Here is a 23,725-nt window from a genome sequence, read left to right as displayed (position 1 = left end):
TCTTCTGTGTTTTTTGTATTAATAAAGTTTTATGTTCTCAGGTCAAAGATCCAGCAGAGATGAAAACACACCGTGAGTAAAATCTTATATTAAAATGCACTGCTGCACTGTTTGAACTACAGAATATAAATGAAGATGTTAAAGTAAATTATAGAACCAGAGTTTGTTTGTTGTAGTTTCATGAATAAAAATCAATCAAGTCTTTCTTCTCAGCTGAAATCGGGCTTGAAATCGTTGCCAGGGCGTTAAATCTTTACATTTCTGCACCAAAGACGACATGATTAGTGACAGGAAAGCGTCATGGTTTGGATCCACGTTGATCTTTTTCTTTATCGTGGACTCTCACTCTGGTTTCCTGCGTTAAAGTCCTGTGTTTGTTCCCAACCTCGTCTCTTCGCACGACTTCTCTCACTTTGTGCTTCATCACCAGCTTTCTCGACAGCTTGTGACACGAAGGACTGTTTGAATGTATTTGAATTGTATTTGTTTGTGATGCTGAAGTCTGTTTGTAACAGTTGAAGTAAAAAGTTGAATAAAAACAGAACTCCTGAAGTAAAAGGAGCAGTCGGCCTAAATTATACCTACAGTGGATTTACTGATGATTTCCTGTTTAATTAAACCTGTAATAATAATAATCATAAAATGCTTCATTAGTTCAACTTTTAACAACATTTTCCCTCAATTTCTTCTTTCTACTTCACAATTTAATTTTTTTTTTTTTTTAAAGTTCTTTTAGATTATCTAAATATTTGTTTTCTGTTATATCTTTTTATTGTTTGCAGGAACCCAGAAGTTAATCCTCTTCAACCACCACTGCTGACAGAGCCCCTCCCACTGCTGACAGAGCCCCTCCCACTGCAGACGGAGTCCCTCCCACTGCTGACGGAGCCCCTCCCCCGCTGCTGATGGACAATAAATGGAAAGAAAGAGAGCTGAAGACAAGTCGGGCACTGAAGGATTAAATGATGGATTATTATGTTTCAAAGACGTTTTGTCTTCCAGCATCTCAGAACTGAGACAACAAAGACACAACAGACAATATTCAGTTGGAGGCTGAAAAAATAACTGTTTGGAGCCTTTTGACACTTTGCACTGACTGCAAGGATCTGGACTGAATTATGAAACATCTAAAATATAATATTACATAAAATATTCTATGTAAAATATGAAGGACCAAAAGCTTGACAGGAAACAGCAGGAAAAGGGACGACAAAAGTCACAATTACAGAAGTACTCATTGTAATAACAGGAGGATGCAGGTGATCTGTGAGGTGGGCGTGGCCAACTCAAAACAAAACTACAGATATTGATGCATCAAAAGAGCACAAAAAATATATCAAATACGAGAGAGCTTCTTGAGACACTTTTCTTCTGATTTCTTCAGAACATTTTGAAGAGTTTTGTTCCCTTGTTTGGAACTAAAAAGCCCCGAGTCAGCAGTTACAGCTGCATCTCTCAGGTCCAGTTTTCATGGCGGGGTTGCCAGGTTGGTTCACTGTGACTGTGACTGAGGCTACGGCATCAAACCTGAGGCAACAAGCAGGTGAGCACATCTGGGAACACCTGCTGCAGCTGCAGATGTTGTCCAGAGGTGCTGATGGACTGGTTTACTGTCTGTGGAGTTTTTAGTCTACAGTTTATAATACTTTAATATTTACTTTTACATACGTCAAAATGATTTTGGTCTTTGAATTTTACTAGTTTTTTACAGTAATGTAAAACTTTTGTTACATTCATAAGGAATAAAACGTGCTCAACAAGTGAGATTTGTAACTTTCAGAGTTGTAGGTTTTAATTTGAATCACGTTCATTCACAGCTAAATACAGCTAAATGTTAAAGACTTTGAAAACACATTTTGTGAATTAGCTTCTTACTGATGTAAATGTTGGTCAACTCTGAATATTTTTGGTTGTTTCACCTAAAAAAATATTTCTTCGTGAAGCAGATTAGCTTTTCATGGTTCAAATATAAATAACAGCTTTTTTAATCAAATATATTCAGGTTGTGATTTGTACATTTGTAAAAGTGAGGATTAGTCTGGTGGTGAGTAATTATTGTTTTAAAATGAGCTTCTGATGTTTGATTTATAGAATATAAACTGACGTATCAAAGAAAAAAGTAAATAATCTTTTCCGCTGATCATTCTATAGAATTTATATGTTATAGTTCAACAAATCAATCAAGACTTTTTCAGTAGAAGATATTATTATTATTTATCATTACGTTTTACTGTTGTGCTAAAAAACTGAAATGAATGCAATAATACTAATATTTTTACAGATGAATGATACTTTGTTGTTTAATTGTTTAATTTTATTCTTATATTATTTTATTGTATTATGCTGTTGTAGCTAAAAATGTTAATGATCAATAAAGTATATCCATCTATTATCTATCTATTATCTATCTATCTATCTATCTATCTATCTATCTATCTATCTATCTATCTATCTATCTATTATCTATTATCTATCGATCTATTATCTATCTATTATCTATCTATTATTTATTATCTATTATTTATTATCTATCCATCTGACAACTTGGATGCTGCGTCATCAAAGCCCCTGAAAGTCCGCTGCAATAACAAGGATCCTTCAAAGTCCTACCAAGCACAGAGTCCTTTGTTCAGGGGATTTTCCAGAAGCCTTAAAGCTCCTCCAGTCCTTTGTGCACATACCAGGTTGTGACTTTATCAGTGATGCACATCTGGAATATAACACAGGTGTGAATAGAGCGCCACCTGGTGGCAGTGCACAGTTAAAACAAAGATTGTGTTTCTCGGGAGGAGTCCGACCTCGTCTCTGAAGGATCCTTGAGATTTGAGAAACCACCGTGATACTGCTGAACGTTGCATTTCTTTACTGACCTCTTCTGGTTGAAATGTGTAACAACATCCAGCGGTGATTTTACCTCCATGTGGCTGCAGCAAGGTGAGACCGTCAAGCACTGGAGAAAACAGAAGAACAGTTATAGAGAGCAGCTGGAGGTGAAACAGGGTACGAGGACACACAGGAAAAGTCCATAACACCACTGAATCAATAATAAACCTACAAGCAGTTCATTTAACTGAATGTTTCTGAAGGTGAAACAATGAAAAGAACAAATCAGTTTTTATCGTGACATGAATGGAAGTAAGGTCATTTGATATTTGTAGTTTCTGTTCATCAATATGCTGCATAAATAGTTTTCTAGTTTTCATTATTAAAAACATATTTATCAAAAGTTTTATGAGTATCTGTATTTAACAGAAAATACTTTTTTTTTGGTTGATGGAGTTTGTGAATTATTCAAAAGGGATTTTTGTGTAAAAGGTTGAGAAAGTTACTGAAAGCAGAAGGAGTCTTGTTATCAGGGAGAAAACTGGAGATTTGAGATCTGTGTTTACTTAGTCAACAACGTTACTGCGTGTTCACGTTAACGCACACATGTAGGAGTAAAAACATGAAATTAAAAGGACTCTTATCTACTAGGAGAGGATTAAAACTGGTCAATTATCAGAGCCAATGTTCTTTTACCTTCTGCTAGCGTCCACAGACAAATGTACAGTATTGTCTGGGACTCAAACACTTGAAAAGAGTTTAAAACTATTACATCTTAATTTACGGTACAATTTCCCTGTAGCTCCAAAATACATGAACTGGTGATGAACTCGGCTGTTATCAGAGTTGACTTAGCAAAAGGGAGCCGACTCAGAGCCCACTCAGTTGGTAGAAATGGAGCCCAAATGTTTGTGTGCAAATCTGCAAACCCAGTGAAGGTCCCAGTCGTCATGGCGATACATCACCAGGTTAAGGGCAGCAGTGCTCCGCTGCTCTGTCCCACCTCTCATGCCTCACCCTTCCTTCAAATCTGTTTATTCTGGTGTGTCTTTGTGGTCAGATGGAAAATTACTGTTCACTTCTTTGCATCTTGTTATTTGACTTTGGCTGATATGAAATAAGGAATCTGCTGAGTTGGCTGTTGCTGACTAACTCTCAGTTAGTCTCAGCTGGCCCGGCAAAGCTTGGAAGAAAGTCACGAATTCAGATTGTTCCTCCAGCAAACCAGTGAAATGAGTTCACGTTACATCAATTTCTATTGAGAAAGGTTGATAATGAAGCGTTTTATTTAACAACTGACCTTTATTTCCTTGGAAAGACACACACACACACACACACACACACACACACACACACACACACACCCAGCTGATACTTGTGTGACCAGTTTGTCCACTCCTTAGTCAAATGTCTCCAACATCACTTTGATCATTACAGTAATACTTTTCAAAGGGTGACATGTGGATGACTTTGGGGAAGTTTCCTGTTGTGTTGGTGACCCTCAATCTTTTGTGTTCTTATTCCAGAGGAGGTGAGTGAAGCTTTTAAAGTCCTTCTGCACTTTTTACCTGCTGAAATATGAATCACAAATGTTTGAACTTTTCACCACTGAAACTACAGATACCAGGAAACTAACTACCTTCATGACGTTATGTTAGTTTCTATGTTATTATGTGACAAGATTTCCAGATGTCAGTTAACAGGTGTATTAAAGCCTCATACAGACTGGAGGTGAATCCAGTTTGATATGTGGTATTCAAAGCTTTAAAAAACAATATAACTGAAATATAAACTGCTGCCGTGTTTCACCGGTTTAAACACAACAAGAAAAATGTCTTTCAGCTGGACTGTCCAGCGAGGAGGAAATAAATCAGGAAAAAATCTCAACAACATGATGAAGTTAATTTAAAATGATGAACTGACACTCTGAAACATAATCTGTTCGACAGACTCAGATTATTTATCTACACAGAAATACTTTGAACTTTAGTCAAGTGATAAAGTCCACTGACACTGTTTATAGGAGCTTTAATAAAACATCATATCTCCATTTTTATAGGGTTTAAAAAGCCTTTTATTAACAACCAAAATGTTTAAAAGTGGGATTGTATGATATATTCAATATTTACATAGTAGGAAGACGATGAAGAGCTTCATGGCACCTTTAACTGGAATCTTGTTGAACCGGCTTGATCTGATTCCTCAGAACATCCCTGAGAATAAATAAATGCTTTCAGTTTCTTGTTTCTGGATTTTAAATGCTGAATTCTCACCGACTCTGCAGCTTTCAGGAACATTTTTTTGCATATTTAAAACTCTGGCTAAGCAGCAAATTTACATCATATTTGTATAATTCAATCTGCTTGTTCTCTTAACTTTCATTTCCAGAGACTTCAGTCTGCTTCCTGTAAACACTCTAAAAATAGAGGTCTCCTGCAGCTTAAGAGCCAGATATCTTTGGTGAAGGTGAAATAGCCCTCACTGGATATGGACACAAATACATCTCATAACAGGATCACCCTAACAAAGTTTATTAAACAATAACAGTGTCATTGGAGTGTTTCCTGCCTGATAAAAAATACGCTGCTTTAATTTGATCCCAGTATTTGCCGATATGTAGGTGGGAGCCATTTTCAGTGGGTCGCAGATGTATTCAAAATAATGTCAAGCTTTTACTTTGAAGTCGACTGAATTGCAGTTTGTCACGACAGTAACGACCAAAGCTAACGTCATCACGTCCGTAGTTAGATCTCATTTAACCACGTTGCTGCCATCAAATTCAAAATGAGAACATATTTTTGAATCAAAATGCATTGTTTCTTGCTGTTTTTGGTTATTCGTTGTATTATTATCAGCATCATGTGTTTATAGCTGTTGGTGTAAAGATTGTAGCGACACTAATGTTTAAAAAATACTCTTAAAAGGAGAGTGCTCCTCTTCTTAAAGCTCAGGCAAATTAAGATTCTTTTTGTATAGTCTGAGTTCACGTTCACACTCATTTCAATAACTCTCCTGTGGGAGACAGTCTGCAGCGGGCAGCTCGTTCTGGGCTTTTTTATTTGTCTTCTGTTTTCAGAATGAAGGGAGATGATCTCAAGAGTTTGTGACAACATTATCTGAGCAACCAACACAATGCAGGCCATATTTAAAAAAATAGAAAAACTCGGACACTTTCTACCGAGCTCAGACATCCCATGAAGACAATAACCGATCTCTTGCTCCTGGATTTAAATGTGGTTATTTTCAGTGTGTTTTCTTTATAAGTTGTTTATATGTTGTTGTTTTTTTTGTTTTTTTAAAGTAAATTAATGAAGTTTGGCTTCATTCAGTTTTGTTTAAGTTAAACAACAAAAACTCAGTGATAAAACATCATAGTTTGTTATTTAAAGCCGAGAGTTCAAACACAATTGGGTTTTTATATTTTATAAAGCAATTCCCAATTTTACTGTATTTAATATTTTCTTAAACTTATGCAAATTTATATGCAAAGCGATATTTACACAGATTTATAAAATATATAATTTGCACATTAAAGAGTTGAATCCAGCATGTTTTTAAAGGGACGGTTACAGTTAAAGGTTTTAAAGTTTTCTTTGATATTAAACCCAACAAGTTGCATCACAGTGAGGGACGCTTGTTCCTCTGCTCTCATTGAAAAGATTCAGGATGAAAAGTGTGCAGCAGGAACACAGAGACAACCCTGATTAAATGTCAAGATGTCAAAGTAGAAAATATGACGTAAATATTCAACGAGCTTCTCATCATATCAATGAACAAATATTTGTAGTTGTTTAGTTTTTTCTACCTCAGGATTACAGCAGCTGTTTTCACTCCTGATATCTTGGATTCAGCTGCTGTTTTCCATCAAGTGAACCTCCCTCACTTCTCTTTTAATAATGTGTTTCAGATCCTGAGGTGTCCTGTGGTTTCATGGAGAGCTGCATCTTACCGTGCAGCTTCAAGACGGGCGATGAGGTCATCATCTACTGGATTTATACAACAGATATTCATGTCCACTCGTACTACAACAAGTTAGATGAGCTCGGCCACCAGGACCAGAGGTTCAGAGGCAGGACGTCACTGTTCAAAGACCAGATCTCTGCAGGAAACGCCTCCCTGCTGCTGACAAGAGTGAAGGTTCAGGACGAGGGCAGATACAAATGTTACATCAGCACCTTCAGCGGAAATCAGGAGTCATTTATCCACCTAAATGTAGAAGGTATGAGAAACACAGAAACACCAGCAAATGTAGAAAACAGTACGTCCAGATACATGTCACACTTTGACTTCTGGATGCTCCATCAAGTAAACATCAACAACACAGAGCTAAACATTTTCCAAACATGTAACGTGGTTTTGTTGCTGCTGCTTCTTTAAATCTCTGCATTATACACACCTGAATGTTACTGCAGCAGTGAGCAGCTCATCTGTTGTGCATTGCATTATGGGACATCATCAGTGTGGAATCAACCAACTGGATATTTTAGTCATACTTCCACATTAGAGACTTATAAACTGCAGCATTAGAAGTTTGTACTTTAGACCATACTGTATATTTCCATTTACAATGAGTGAAAACCTGCCGTTCATATATTACTGGTTGTATTGTCATAAAGTAAATCCATGTTTTCCAGCTCCGGTCCATAAAGTGGACATTCAGCAGGAAGGAAACAGGATCAGCTGCAGCTCAGAGAGGATCTACCCTGAACCTGAGCTCACCTGGACCACCAGCCCTCCATCCAACATGAACCTCCGGTACACAACCAGAGTCCAGCAGACTGAGCAGCAGCTTTACAACATCAGCAGCTCTCTGGTGCTTTCAGACAACGTTGCTGATCTGGACTTCATCTGCACCGTTAAAACTCCAGGAAACAGCAGGAGAGCCACTTTGTTGAAACCAGGTAAGTTCATCTGGTTCAGAGTTTAAATGTGTGGAGATGCTGTAACTGTGATTTCAGTGTTTTTAAAGCAGTCTGTGTTTGTACTTCCTCTACGGGATCCTCAGGGACTCGGTGTCGGGCTCAGGCCTCCGGTGCTCCCCTTCTCCCCTTCTCACCAACTACAACTCAAAAGCTGCTTCTACCTTCATCCAATCCTCACTGACAATTTGTTGTAGAAGTTGTGAAATGAAGAGTTCCAAATAAGAAGTTGTTTTTCTTTTGTTCCATTTGAAGTTGGGACCACAGTGTCCCAGTCGTACTGGACAGACTGGAAAAGGAAAGAAGAAATAATTCCTCCAATGTGTATTTGTTATTTCAGCTTTCAGTTCTACCAGTTCCTCTGAAACCACGATCTCCAGCGGCACCACAGTTGGAACCATTGTTGTTCTACTAGCAGCAGCAGTCGTCCTGTTCCTGTATTTTAAAGGTAAAAAGATGTTCCACCTTCACTTTTTAATTCCTTTCTTCTGTGTTTTTTGTATTAATAAAGTTTTATGTTCTCAGGTCAAAGATCCAGCAGAGATGAAAACACACCGTGAGTAACATCTTCTATTAAAATGCACTGCTGCACTGTTTGAACTACAGAATATAAATGAAGATGTCAAAGTAAATTATAGAACCAGAGTTTGTTTGTTGTAGTTTCATGAATAAAAATCAATCAAGTCTTTCTTCTCAGCTGAAATCGGGCTTGAAATCGTTGCCAGGGCGTTAAATCTTTACATTTCTGCACCAAAGACGACATGATTAGTGACAGGAAAGCGTCATGGTTTGGATCCACGTTGATCTTTTTCTTTATCGTGGACTCTCACTCTGGTTTCCTGCGTTAAAGTCCTGTGTTTGTTCCCAACCTCGTCTCTACGCACGACTTCTCTCACTTTGTGCTTCATCACCAGCTTTCTCGACAGCTTGTGACACGAAGGACTGTTTGAATGTATTTGAATTGTATTTGTTTGTGATGCTGAAGTCTGTTTGCAACAGTTGAAGTAAAAAGTTGAATAAAAACAGAACTCCTGAAGTAAAAGGAGCAGTCGGCCTAAATTATACCTACAGTGGATTTACTGATGATTTCCTGTTTAATTAAACCTGTAATAATAATAATCATAAAATGTTTCATTAGTTCAACTGTTAACAACATTTTTCCTCAATTTCTTCTTTCTACTTCACAATTTAAAAAATTTTCTTTTTTTTTTAATTTCTCTTAGATTATCTAAATATTTGTTTTCTGTTAAACCTTTTTATTGTTTGCAGGAACCGAGAAGAAGGAATTCCTCTTCAACCCACTGCTGACGGAGCCCCTCCCACTCCTGCTGATGGACAATAAATGGAAAGAAAGAGAGCTGAAGACAATTCGGGCACTGAAGGATTAAATGATGGATTATTATGTTTCAAAGACATTTTGTCTTCCAGCATCTCAGAACTGAGACAGCAAAGACACAACAGACAATATTCAGTTGGAGGCTGAAAAAATAACTGTTTGGAGCCTTTTGACACTTTGCACTGACTGCAAGGATCTGGACTGAATTATGAAACATCTAAAATATAATATTATATAAAATATTCTATATAAAATATAAAGGACCAAAAGCTTGACAGGAAACAGCAGGAAAAGAGACGACAAAAGTCACAATTACAGAAGTACTCATTGTAATAACAGGAGGATGCAGGTGATCTGTGAGGTGGGCGTGGCCAACTCAAAACAAAACTACAGATATTGATGCATCAAAAGAGCACAAAAAATATATCAAATACGAGAGAGCTTCTTGAGCCACTTTTCTTCTGATTTCTTCAGAACATTTTGAAGAGTTTTGTTCCCTTGTTTGGAACTAAAAAGCCCCGAGTCAGCAGTTACAGCTGCATCTCTCAGGTCCAGTTTTCATGGCGGGGTTGCCAGGTTGGTTCACTGTGACTGTGACTGAGGCTACGGCATCAAACCTGAGGCAACTAGCAGGTGAGCACATCTGGGAACACCTGCTGCAGCTGCAGATGTTGTCCAGAGGTGCTGATGGACTGGTTTACTGTCTGTGGAGTTTTTAGTCTACAGTTTATAATACTTTAATATTTACTTTTACATACGTCAAAATGATTTTGGTCTTTGAATTTTATTAGTTTTTTACAGTTATGTAAAACTTTTGTCACATTCATAAGGAATAAAACGTGCTCAACAAGTGAGATTTGTAACTTTCTGAGTTGTAGGTTTTAATTTGAATCACGTTCATTCAAAATGTTGAAATACTTTGTTTTTGTTCATCAGTGAGTCTCAACTTTTCACATCAAATTTTCTGTGATGCTGCAACACAAAAGTTGAATGTATTAGTTTATTTTTCCCTTTTTTATTTTTACTTTATCTGTAAAAGGAAAGCAGGGAGCTCTGACAGGTGCTTACAGGTTGTGTCCAGCAGAGGGCGCTGAAACCACTAATGGAGAGGACATTTGACAAACACTCAGAGGACATGACGTGATGTTTTATTTCATGATTTGGAGGAACATGAGGGGCGGAGAATATTTCAACGGAGCATTCCTGTTTGTAAAAGCGAAAGTAAACGACTTCAGAAACAGTAAGTTAAATATTTTACTGTAGATTAAAATAACTTATTGAACAGAAAGAAGATTTTAAAATGAACTAAAGGTTTAACACTACTCAATATCGGCCTATAAATTCAGTTTATAATCTGAAACCAGATCATTTGCTCTGCAGCAGGTTGAGCTCATCTGTCAGGATGTAGAAATAATTTTCTATCAAGTCACGTTGATCATTTTTCTCTAATTTCAAAGTAGCAACGAATATTAAAGATGAAATAAACCTCTAATGGAGAAATGCAGAGTTAAACAGTCGGGTTATTTATTGGCTGCAGGAAGTCAGAATAGAGAATTAACTAAAACAACAAGGAGGTAGTTAGTCTTTTTGATCACATGATACATTAGACTAGACTAGTTAGACCAGGGGTGTCAAACATACGGTACAAACGTTTTGTAATTCTTTTTAATCGATCCAGTAACTCCTTCAAAAACATCGTAAATGTGACGTCTGCTCCGGAGACAGCAGAGTTCGCTGCTCGCTTTGTGACGCAAGCGAGAGAATCTGCAGAGGAGAAACCAGGCAGATAAACAGTGGGCTGATGTCTGATTTTATGGTCTTTATGTTTCTAGTTTATTGTAGAAAGACCTTAAAATAGGGTTTATCATCCAAAAACCTTCACCAATGATTTAAACAGAGAAATATTGTCGTTATGTCTGCGTTATTATGCTATGATTCTACTGGTCTGGACCACTTGAGATCAAAGTGGGCAGTATGTGGCCCCTTAACTAAAATGAGTTTGACACCCCTGAGTTAGACTAACTGAAGCAACCGAAGCAGTTAAAACCCAGAAATCCCTGTAGACAAGGATTACAACACCAGAAACAGGTTCAACATACACAAGACAAAAAACAACTATTTTAATCATTAAAAACCAAAATAAAGCTAAACAGCAACATTAATTCTGTATACCTGCTGAGTCCACATATTTCAGGATTGATGTAAGTTTTGGTTGCTTTTCTCCTCCCAACACACAAATAACAGGTTACAAACTAAGCAACCAAAAAACAAGGAGAGAGAGAACACACTCCACTGATTATAAAAACTGAAGCTAAACACAAACCTCATGTTAAATCACAGATTTATATTTGTCCTACTCTGGTTTAAAGGCACTTCAGCACCTTGAAAGGCATTTTTACAGATTTGAACTTTCTAAATATTTCTGATTCTGTTGGTTTTCTGTTCTTGTTGTTTTCATTTGTTGTCAGTAGTTTTACTTTGTTTTTAAAATCTCTCACTAAAAAAAGTTTGTTTTTTAATGCAGGTCTGATGGAAGATTCTCACAAACATCATCCTCACTAGACCCGGGTCAGAGATATGAAGGTCCACTTCCTCATTTTAACGTTGATCATGAGGTTTCTCTTCATGCTGAATCTTTCCAGAGGAGGTGAGTGAAGAGTTAACTATCACAGCTTCGGCCACAACGATTCCCCAACATTTCCTCCACAACTAAGTCGAAGTTTGTGTTTGATGCAGGTCTGATGTAGCTGAAGATTTCACTCTGTGAATATGGGTGTAGTCGCCCTCCACAGGGAAGCGTTTGCATTTGTTCCGTCCTACTACACGTTGGCCTCGGCCTCATTTGAACCAATCAGCTCGACCGACACTCTGCCACGGCTGCAACTATCTACCGCGTCCACCAAAGACTTTTTGATGAACTACAGCAAACTTTTTAAAGTTGTTTTAATTGACGAGGTGCTGACCGTCACAGAGAGTTGAAAAATCTACTAACGCTGCGCTCGTCACTGTCACCATCCGTCCAATCACAGTGAAGGAGGGGCGGGACCGTAGACTGTATGTAAAAGAGTTCGTAACTTCAGGTCTGTAAAATGGTTCTGATCCAGAAGTGTCTTCATCTGCAATACCAGCGAGTGCCACTAGAGGTCAGCTCCAAAAAGCCTCCGGCTCCATAGACTCCCATTCAACTTCTCTCATCAAATCCAAAGTGAATAAAATGTGTCCATCAGTTATCTCGGTGTTGTTAGCTAAAGTCACTCCTTCTTATTAGTTTTCTGGAGGTCCATCTGAAAATAATCCCTCATTCATTAGAAAAGAAGATTCAAGAAGACCTGTTTTTGGGGGCGTGTCTGTTTGATTGACAGGTCTGTGGTGCAGTCAGGTTACAGCTATTGGTGGGCGGGACGTGGTATCGTCAAGGTTTCCAATCAGATCAGTCAGATCCACCGCTGGCTCCTCCCCCAGCTCGTCCAAATATGGTCACTTCCTGCTCCAAACCGCTCCGAACTAAAATTCTAAATAATAAATAATAAAAAACTCGAGGCTTCATAACGGCGGTTCACAAACCAACAGGTGACATCACTGCCGGTCGTCTCTCGGGCGGGACAAACACAGTTAACGACCGACACCGCTCTCTGATTGGTCCGTCCTTCAGAGTGTCTGTACAAACGCTAACACGAGCCGAGTTCCCAGACTGTAATCACAGAGAAGAAAACTGAAGCTGTGAGCGACAGTCGGCGCAGGTCGGATGGAAGTCTCACTAACATGGTCTTTACCAGATGTTTCAGATACTGAGGTGTCCTGTGGTTTCATGGAGAGCTGCATCTTCCCGTGTAGCTTCAAGAGGAGCGATGAGGCCGTCATCCACTGGATTTATACAACAGGAATTCGTGTCCACTCGTACTACAACAAGTTAGATGAGTTCGGCCACCAGGACCAGAGGTTCAGAGGCAGGACGTCACTGTTCAAAGACCAGATCTCTGCAGGAAACGCCTCCCTGCTGCTGACAAGAGTGGAGGTTCAGGACGAGGGCAGATACAGATGTTACATCAGCACCTTCAGCGGAAATCAGGAGTCATTTATCCACCTAAATGTAGAAGGTATGAGAAACACAGAAACACCAGCAAATGTAGAAAACAGTACGTCCAGATACATGTCACACTTTGACTTCTGGATGCTCCATCAAGTAAACATCAACAACACAGAGCTAAACATTTTCCAAACATGTAACGTGGTTTTGTTGCTGCTGCTTCTTTAAATCTCTGCATTATACACACCTGAATGTTACTGCAGCAGTGAGCAGCTCATCTGTTGTGCATTGCATTATGGGACATCATCAGTGTGGAATCAACCAACTGGATATTTTAGTCATACTTCCACATTAGAGACTTATAAACTGCAGCATTAGAAGTTTGTACTTTAGACCATACTGTATATTTCCATTTACAATGAGTGAAAACCTGCCGTTCATTTATTACTGGTTGTATTGTCATAAAGTAAATCCATGTTTTCCAGCTCCGGTCCATAAAGTGGACATTCAGCAGGAAGGAAACAGGATCAGCTGCAGCTCAGAGAGGATCTACCCTGAACCTGAGCTCACCTGGACCACCAGCCCTCCATCCAACATGAACCTCTGGAACACAACCAGAGTCCAGCAGACTGAGCAGCAGCTTTACAACATCAGCAGCTCTCTGGTGCTTTCAGACAACGTTGCTGATCTGGACTTCATCTGCACCGTTAAAACTCCAGGAAACAGCAGGAGAGCCACTTTGTTGAAACCAGGTAAGTATTTTTAAAAAGGAATACTACAAATCAAATAATTCCACTATCAGAGGGAGGAGTGACAGGTGGATCAAGCCGGAGCCTTGTTGGAGCCAACCCCTAGTGGCACTCAGTGGTATTGCGGTTTAAAGGACTTCTGCATTCGCCTCACTTGTTAGACCTTGAAGCCACGTCCACTTTCTATACAGTCTGTGGTCGAAACACCAGCACTGCAACTACATTTAGAGAAAACATTTTCATACCACTTCTCTGTGGAAGAAATGTATTTACTTTTTACATTTTTTTTTGTGTGTTTTGTTATTTCAGCTTCCATCACTGGGCTATTAACCACTGAAACCACGATCTCCTGCTCTGCTTCAAATCCTTCACTATCGAGCTGCAGCCTCGTTTGGAAATTCAACCACCATCAGACCATCCTGAATAAATCCAGTTCTAACGTGGACTACACAGTCTCAGAGGAGTGGAGGCAGCATGTGAAGAGTGTGTCGGACTCCGGCAGCCTCACACTGCAGAAATTATCTTCAGGTCAGGAGGGAAAATACACGTGTGAACTCAGTGATGCTGAAGAGACGCTGACAAAGAACACCGATCTGAGGATCAGTGCAGGTGAGGGAAGGTCTGCAAGAACCTGTCTGTTATCTGTGATACCTGTAAGACCTGCAAACATCTCAATCAACATCATGAGGCATTCAGGGACCCTCCAGTTAACTCACTCTTTTTCTATTTCAGATCATCCAAACAGTGATGGAGGCATCATAGGTGGAGTAATTGGAATCATTGTTGGTCTACTGGCAGCAGCAGTCTCCCTGTTCCTGTATTTTAAAGGTAAAAAGATGTTCCACCTTCACTTTTTATTTCCTTTCTTCTGTGTTTTTTGTATTAATAAAGTTTTATGTTCTCAGGTCAAAGATCCAGCAGAGATGAAAACACACCGTGAGTAACATCTTTTATTAAAATGCACTGCTGCACTGTTTGAACTACAGAATATAAATGAAGATGTTAAAGTAAATTATAGAACCAGAGTTTGTTTGTTGTAGTTTCATGAATAAAAATCAATCAAGTCTTTCTTCTCAGCTGAAATCGGGCTTGAAATCGTTGCCAGGGCGTTAAATCTTTACATTTCTGCACCAAAGACGACATGATTAGTGACAGGAAAGCGTCATGGTTTGGATCCACGTTGATCTTTTTCTTTATCGTGGACTCTCACTCTGGTTTCCTGCGTTAAAGTCCTGTGTTTGTTCCCAACCTCGTCTCTACGCACGACTTCTCTCACTTTGTGCTTCATCACCAGCTTTCTCGACAGCTTGTGACACGAAGGACTGTTTGAATGTATTTGAATTGTATTTGTTTGTGATGCTGAAGTCTGTTTGCAACAGTTGAAGTAAAAAGTTGAATAAAAACAGAACTCCTGAAGTAAAAGGAGCAGTCGGCCTAAATTATACCTACAGTGGATTTACTGATGATTTCCTGTTTAATTAAACCTGTAATAATAATAATCAGTAAATGCTTCATTAGTTCAATTTTTAACATCATTTTTCCTCAATTTCTTCTTTCTACTTCACAACTTAAATTTCTTTTTTTTTTTTTTTAATTTCTCTTAGATTATCTAAATATTTGTTTTCTTTTAAACCTTTTTATTGTTTGCAGGAACAAAGAAGAAGTTAATCCTCTTCAATCCCCCGCTGACTAAGGGTGAGTACATTTAACAAACACTCAGAGGCGAAGACGGGCAGGAACATGACCACAGGTAGTTTTAATTCCTGATTTGCAGGAACATGAGGGGCAGAGAATATTTCAACAGAGAATATTTCAACAGAGCAGCTATTATGTGTGCAGGTTTTTAAAAGTGAAAGAAATGACTTCAGAAACAGTAAGTTAAATCTTTTACTGGAGATTCAAGTAACTTATTGTGCAGAAAGAAGATTTTAAATGAACTAAAGGTTTAACACTCCTCAATATCGGCCTATAAATTCAGTTTATAATCTGAAACCAGATCATTTGCTCTGCAGCAGGTTGAGCTCATCTGTCAGGATGTAGAAATAATTTTCTATCAAGTCACGTTGATCATTTTTCTCTGTAATTTCAAAGTAGCAACGAATACTAAAGATGAAATAAACTTCTAATGGAGAAATGCAGAGTTAAACAGTCGGGTTATTTATTGGCTGCAGGAAGTCAGAATAGAGAATTAACTAAAACAACAAGGAGGTAGTTCGTCTTTTTGTTGACATGATGCACGCCGGTAGACTAACTGAAGCAACCGGATGTCAAACAAACAAAGAAGGACAACAGGAAGCAGTTAAAATAGGTGGAGTAGGTGGAGCTATTTTGATTGGAGCAGTTCTAGTAACAGTCGTCCTGTTGCTGTATTTTAAAGGTAAAAAGATGTTCCACCTTCACTTTTTAATTCCTTTCTTCTTTGTTTTATTATTAATAATGTTGTTTTATGGTCCCAGATCATTTCTGAAGAACATGAAGATGTAACGGAGGTGAACTCTGACGGTGAGTAACCCTTTTGTATAACAATGCACTGCAGCACAGTTTGAACCACAATATATTTTCCCCTGATGGTTTTCTAGAGTGTGTATGTTGTAGTTTCAACATTTAATAGCAGTAAACTCAACTAAATGAGGATATAACAGAAATGTACATTGTGATTGCTGTGATTTTTACTAAAGAACCATAAATGAGGGATAGTTTGGACTTTTACCTTTATTTGTTTTTGATGCTGAATTTTGTTTTCAGGGAAGAAGGAGAGTCAGAACCTCTCGGGGGAACCCCAACGGGTCGCACAAAACACTCCTGAAGTCTGACTGTTACTAAAAGCTGAGCTTGGAGAAATTGATGTGTTCATTATCCAGTTCTACTGTGGTGCTAAAAAACAGAAATAAAATACAAGAATACTGTAAATGTTTACAGCTAAATGTTAAAGACTTTGAAAACACATTTTTTTGAATTAGCTTCTTACTGAAGTAAATGTTGGTCAACTCTGAATATTTTTGGGAATTTCACATTAAAAAAATAGTTCTTCGTGAAGCAGATTAGCTTTTCATGGTTCAAATATAAATAACAGCTTTTTTAATAAAATATATTCAGGTTGTGATTTTTATTTTTATAATTGTGAGGATTAGTCTGATGTTTTTAACTTTGAAAAAGTGTTAACAGTGATTTGATCTGTTTTTATCATTTCATATTTATACTTTGTTGTTTCTTTTTTTATTTTGCACTGTGAAGAACAATACTTTGATCTGTCTGTATTTTTTGTACGATGTTGGAATGAAAATAAAGTTGACTTGTACTTGTCAGTCACAGCAGAGTTGTGTTCAAACTTTTACTTTATCAGGAAGAAGGTTGAGATGTCGGGACGAACCGACTCCTCTGGTTTTAGTGTTTTGTCTCACCTGCTCAGAGGGACGGTGATGTTCATTCAGGTGAGGACGACCTCGTGGCCGGACAGATGAGACGAACCTCTCTGGAGGACGTATCGATATACACTGCTCCAAAAAATAAAGGGAACAATTAAACAACACGTCCCAGATCTCAATGAATGAAATATTCCAGTTGAAAATCTTGATTCATTACATAGTGGAATGTGTTGAGAACAAAATAACATAATAATGATCAATGGAAATCAAAATCATTATCCATGGATGTCTGGATTCAGAATCATACTCAGAATAAAAGTGGAAAACTCAGATCACAGGCTGATCCAACTTCTGTGGAGATTCCTGAAGACAAGTCCAAATGAGTCTCAGTAGTGTGTGTCCTCCACGTGCCTGTATCACTCCCTACAACACCTGGGCATGCTCCTGATGAGACCACGGATGTTCTCCTGAGGGATCTCCTCCCAGACCTGGATCAAAGCATCAGTCGACTCCTGGACAGTCTGCGGTGGACGTGGCGTCGGTGGACGGGACGAGACGCGATGTCCCGGATGTGCTGGATTGGATTCAGGTCTGGGGGACGGGCAGGCCGGTCCGTAGCATCGATGCCTTCATCGTGCAGGAACTGCTGACACACTCCAGCCACATGAGGCCGAGCATTGTCCTGCATCAGAAGAACCCAGGACCCGCTGCACCAGCAGATGGTCTTCAACGGGTCTGAGGATCTCATCCCGGGACCTAATGGCAGTCAGGGTACCTCTGGCTAGCACACGGAGGGCTGCGCGGCCCTCTGAAGAAACGCCTCCCCAGACCGTCGCTGACCCGCCGCCGAACCGGTCCCGCTGGAGGATGTTGCAGGCAGCAGAACGTTCTCCACGGCGTCTCCAGACTCCGTCACGTCTGTCACATGTGATCAGTGTGAACCTGCTCTCATCCGTGAAGACCGCAGGACGCCGACGAAGCTGCCGATCTTGGTGTTCTCTGGCAAAGTCCGATCGCCCCACTTGTGGACGTCCGGCCCTCGTACCGCCCTCATGGAGTCTGTTTCTGACAGTTTGAGCAGCGACTGTCAGGAGTCCGGTTTTCCTCCGTTTTACCCCGATCACCTCTCCTCCTGTGTCCTCCTCTCCTCTCCTCTCCTCTCCTCCTGTGTCCTCCTCTCCTCCTGTGTCCTCCTGTGTCCCCTCAGTCCCGTCTGCTTGTTCTGTGTCCTCCTCTCCTCTCCTCCTGTGTCCTCCTGTGTCCTCTCAGTCCCCTGTCTGCTTGTTCTGTGTCCTCCTCTCCTCACCTCCCGTGGCCACGCCCCTCACCGGTCCCAGCAGCTGCAGCCACTCACCCCGGATCACCTCCTGCAGGTGTGCTGCATCTCCCTGATCACCTCCCCAGACTATATTTACCCTGCCCCTGCACTCCTCTGGTGGTCGGTTCATCAGTAAGTCACCCGTCCGTCCTCCGTCCGTCCGTCCTCTGTCCGTCTCGTTCCTGTTCCTCCGGCTCCTGTTCCACCTGCAGAGCGACCTGTCAGAGTCACCAGTCGGTGGAGTTGCCCTCCCGACTTGGAAGCAAGTGGACACTGTAGGTGCCACCTTTTGGTTGGTTTGTTTGTTTGTTTTTATATATGGAAATAAAGACTGTATTTTGGAACCGATACCTGAGTCTGTGAGCCTGCATTTGGGTCCTGGTAAAACACCACCACATAACAGAAACATGCACATTAGTGGCCTGCTGGAGGTCATTTTGTAGGGCTCTGGCAGTGCTGCTCCTGTTCCTCCTTGCACAAAGGAGCAGATAGCGGTCCCGCTGCTGGGTTGTTGTCCTCCTACGGCCCCCTCCACGTCTCCTGGTGGACCGGTCTGTCTCCCGGTATGTCCTCCGTCCTCTTGACACTGTGCTGACAGACACAGCAAACCTTCTTGCCACAGCGTACATTGATGTGCCATCCTGGATGAGCTGCACTACCTGAACAACTTCTGTGGGTTGGAGACACCTCATGCTCCCTCTAGTGGTGAGGACACTGGCAAAAGGGACCAAAAATCATCCAGAAAGGACGAGGACAGAGAAACAGTCTGTGGTCACCACCTGCAGAACCGTTCCTTTATAGGGTTGTCTTGATAATTGCTTAGTCAACAACATTACTGCGTGTTCACGTTAACGCACACATGTAGGAGTAAAAACATGAAATTAAAAGGACTCTTATCTACTAGGAGAGGATTAAAACTGGTCAATTATCAGAGCCAATGTTCTTTTACCTTCTGCTAACGTCCACAGACAAATGTACAGTATTGTCTGGGACTCAAACACTTGAAAAGAGTTTAAAACTATTACATCTTAATTTACTGTACAATTTCCCTGTAGCTCCAAAATACATGAACTGGTGATGAACTCGGCTGTTATCAGAGTTGACTTAGCAAAAGGGAGCCGACTCAGAGCCCACTCAGTTGGTAGAAATGGAGCCCAAATGTTTGTGTGCAAATCTGCAAACCCAGTGAAGGTCCCAGTCGTCATGGCGATACATCACCAGGTTAAGGGCAGCAGTGCTCCGCTGCTCTGTCCCACCTCTCATGCCTCACCCTTCCTTCAAATCTGCTTATTCTGGTGTGTCTTTGTGGTCAGATGGAAAATTACTGTTCACTTCTTTGCATCTTGTTATTTGACTTTGGCTGATATGAAATAAGGAATCTGCTGAGTTGGCTGTTGCTGACTAACTCTCAGTTAGTCTCAGCTGGCCCGGCAAAGCTTGGAAGAAAGTCACGAATTCAGATTGTTCCTCCAGCAAACCAGTGAAATGAGTTCACGTTACATCAATTTCTATTGAGAAAGGTTGATAATGAAGCGTTTTATTTAACAACTGACCTTTATTTCCTTGGAAAGACACACACACACACACACACACACACACACACACACACACACACACACACACACACACACACACACCCAGCTGATACTTGTGTGACCAGTTTGTCCACTCCTTAGTCAAATGTCTCCAGCTGCACTTTGCTCATTGCAGTAATACTTTTCAAAGGGTGACATGAGGATGACTTTGGGGAAGTTTCCTGTTGTGTTGGTGACCCTCAATCTTTTGTGTTCTTATTCCAGAGGAGGTGAGTGAAGCTTTTAAAGTCCTTCTGCACTTTTTACCTGCTGAAATATGAATCACAAATGTTTGAACTTTTCACCACTGAAACTACAGATACCAGGAAACTAACTACCTTCATGACGTTATGTTAGTTTCTATGTTATTATGTGCCAAGATTTCCGGATGTCAGTTAACAGGTGTATTAAAGCCTCATACAGACTGGAGGTGAATCCAGTTTGATATGTGGTATTCAAAGCCTGAAACATCATCTGTTCGACAGACTCAGATTACTTATCAACAGAGAAATACTTGATTAATAATATCAAGTGATAAAGTTCACACTGACACTGTTGATAGGAGATAAAAAAATAAAATAAAAAGCTGCTCTGTCCCTGCATCTCCTCTCTCTCTCTCTCTTTCAGCTCCTCTTCCTCCTCCTCTTCCTCCTCCTCCTCCTTTCCAATATAAACTGGTTCCTCTTGTTCAATCTCTCAGTCTTGAAGGGTTCTCCTGTGTGAGAGGTTGTTATAATACTTTTTAATCAAAATGCAGTTTCTTGCTGTTCTTGGTTCTTGGTTGTATTATTATCATCATCAGGTGTTTATGTCCCTCTGAGATGGCGCCGTGCTCGTGGCAGCCTGTTACAGCAGCTCCCCCCTCGAGTGTGTTTTGTTGTAAGTATTTAAAACAAATAGTTTCTGTCTGAGTTTCTGTATCCCGGACATTGAACTTCCAGCCGTGGGGATGCGTCCTTATTATTTACTGAGGGAGTTCACGTCCACCGTTGTTATCGCTGTGGACGTTCCTCCATCAGCTGACGTAGAGGCAGCAGTGGACACCATCCACTCCACTGTGTCTGATCTCCTGTATACTAATGCCATGGATGCATACAGTGCTACTGCCCCCCCCCTCCTCCCTGGACCTGCTGACACCAAAGTATGTTCCTCTGGTGCAGAGGCAGCCTGTAACCACCAGGACTGAGGAGGTGGACACAGGAGGTGAAAGACACCCTGCAGGACTGCTTCGTCACATCACAGCATGTATTGAATGTATTAGTTTATTTTTCCCTTTTTTATTTTTACTTGATCTGTTAAAGGAAAGCAGGGAGCTCTGACAGGTGTTTACAGGTTGTGTCCAGCAGAGGGCGCTGAAACCACTAATGGAGAGGACATTTGACAAACACTCAGAGGACACGACGGGTTGTTTTCCTGAAATGGAGGAACATGAGGATTGGGAGTGTTTCAGGAGCTACGACGCATTCCCGTTTGTAAAAGCGAAAGAAACGACTTCAGGAACAGTAAGTTAAATCTTTTACTGCAGATTAGTGATGATGAGATGAAGCCTCATGAGGCATCGAACCACTTCAGCCAATTGGTTCCAGAAAGGGTTCATTTCTAGAAGCTTCATGTGAACACTGTGTCAAAAAAAAGGAATCGTTTAAAACCAAAAACTGTTGAGAAACTGTTATTTCTGAATAAAAATGAATAAAATGTCCGCTGTCCTGTACATCATTGTCCAAGTTACACAAGCATATTCAGTCCCCTCTTCCTGGTTCCACAAACACTTCCACTGTCCTCTGCCTGCTTAAGCTCATGACATTTTCCTAAAGTGACAGAAAAACATGATTACACAACCTGCCATATCATATGATACGACCATTTTGGGAGAATTTACACACAGAATACATTCAAAAAATATTTTATTATGCACATATGTGATAATTTATGGACAGAAATTATTTGGTCATGCATTTTTATAATTCAGTCATTCCCAACAGCCATAACAGACACAAACATTCAATGCATCACATGATGTGGTTCAGATACAGCTGCCTGTCATTATACACTTGGCCAGTAGGTGGTTTCGACAACCTCTCCGGCCTTTGAAAACACCCTTTCACAGGGTACAGAAGATGCTGGCGTGCACAAAAACGCAAGAGCAAGTCTATATAAATTTGGATACAGTAATTTTTGCCTCTCCCAGTACTCCAGAGGGTTTTCCAGCCTGCTTATATTTGGCTCTGAAAGGTAGCGCTGGACCTCCACAGGGCATCTGCTGTCACATCTGGAGTCTTCCGTGCCTCCATGACGCTGGTGTCTAAACGATGCCACAGTTTGCTACCTAAGAGGAAACCACAGATCATGTTTCTAAGTGTTCTCATAGGAATAATTGATCTCAAAATGTAAAATAATAGATTCCCTCCTGTGACATCATGAAAGATGGAAGCCTGGGGGATTTCCTCTCTGCTTTGTTTTGACCGTATAATGGTGACACACTCGGAGGTCAGTCGTTTTATTGCTTCGGTGGCTTTTGTTTGGCTGAAAAATCCTATTACTTTAAATCGGGGGTCCAGGAGGGTAGCAAGAGACACGATGCTCATCGACTGCAAAGTGTACAGCTTCTCCCGGAGTTGCCTGATGAGCTGGTCTCCCATTTCCAACGCTGCTGCAGGTGCCGGCTTTGTTATTTCCTCCTGAAGGGTGTGATCCAGCATCTTCACGAGGGGGACAACTTTGGAGGCAGACACATTTTCCTCTGCCGACAGCTCTACAGTGGCATCATAGAAGGGAGACAGCAAAGAAAGGCTCCCTCCAACAATGTTGAACTCTTCTGATGTTAGGAAGGGGATGTCATGTTGTCACCCAGCTCACGCTGCTCCTACTGGCTCCCTTTGCTCCACCAAACGTTGCTGCATCACATATGTGCTGCTCCATCTGGTCTCCACTTCTTGCATTAGCTTCATGTTTGCCATCCCCAGATGAAGTTGCACTTGTGTAAGCTTCTCCTTTAAAGATACAGATGAGTAGGCCATTAAATCACTGCAGTAGGAACACAGACAAACTATTAACGTTATTAGAAATTGGAATAAAGGGAAAGAGCATACCTCAGCAGTGGTGCTGCTTCTAAAGAAGACAACCAGCTCCCGTGCTTTGGCCCGGATGCCAGAGAGCGCAGGCTGCTGGTCAAGTGTCTTCTTCACGATCAGATTCAGTGTGTGTGCAATGCAAACATGGTGCCGAAGCTTCAGCTCTCTCACACAGGCAGCCATATTGGGAGCACCATCAGTGACCACACATGTCACCTTATTAGCGATTCCCCATTCCTCCATCAGGGAGGCTTTCACACCAGCTATATTTTCAGCAGTGTGTGATTGGGGGAATACCTGCACTCCTAACAGCACTGAACTGAGTGTGTTTTCTCACCCACAAAATGGCATGTTACAGCCAGGTAGGCATCCATATTAATGGATGTCCACATGTCAGAAGTAAGGCTAACAGCAGCCACCTTTTCCACTTTAGTCTTCTCCTTCTCCTTAGCTGACTCATACTTGGCCTCCACCATGGCCTTCAGAGCCTCAAGGAAAAAATACATAGTGCTGAACTGTGAGACACAATAAAGTACTCATTTG

This window comes from Embiotoca jacksoni, unplaced genomic scaffold (assembly GCF_022577435.1).
Source record: "Embiotoca jacksoni isolate LCO1_2020_lvr unplaced genomic scaffold, fEmbJac1.0.p SCAF_98, whole genome shotgun sequence".
Classification (NCBI taxonomy): domain Eukaryota; kingdom Metazoa; phylum Chordata; class Actinopteri; family Embiotocidae; genus Embiotoca; species Embiotoca jacksoni.
This window is presented reverse-complemented; position numbering follows the sequence as displayed.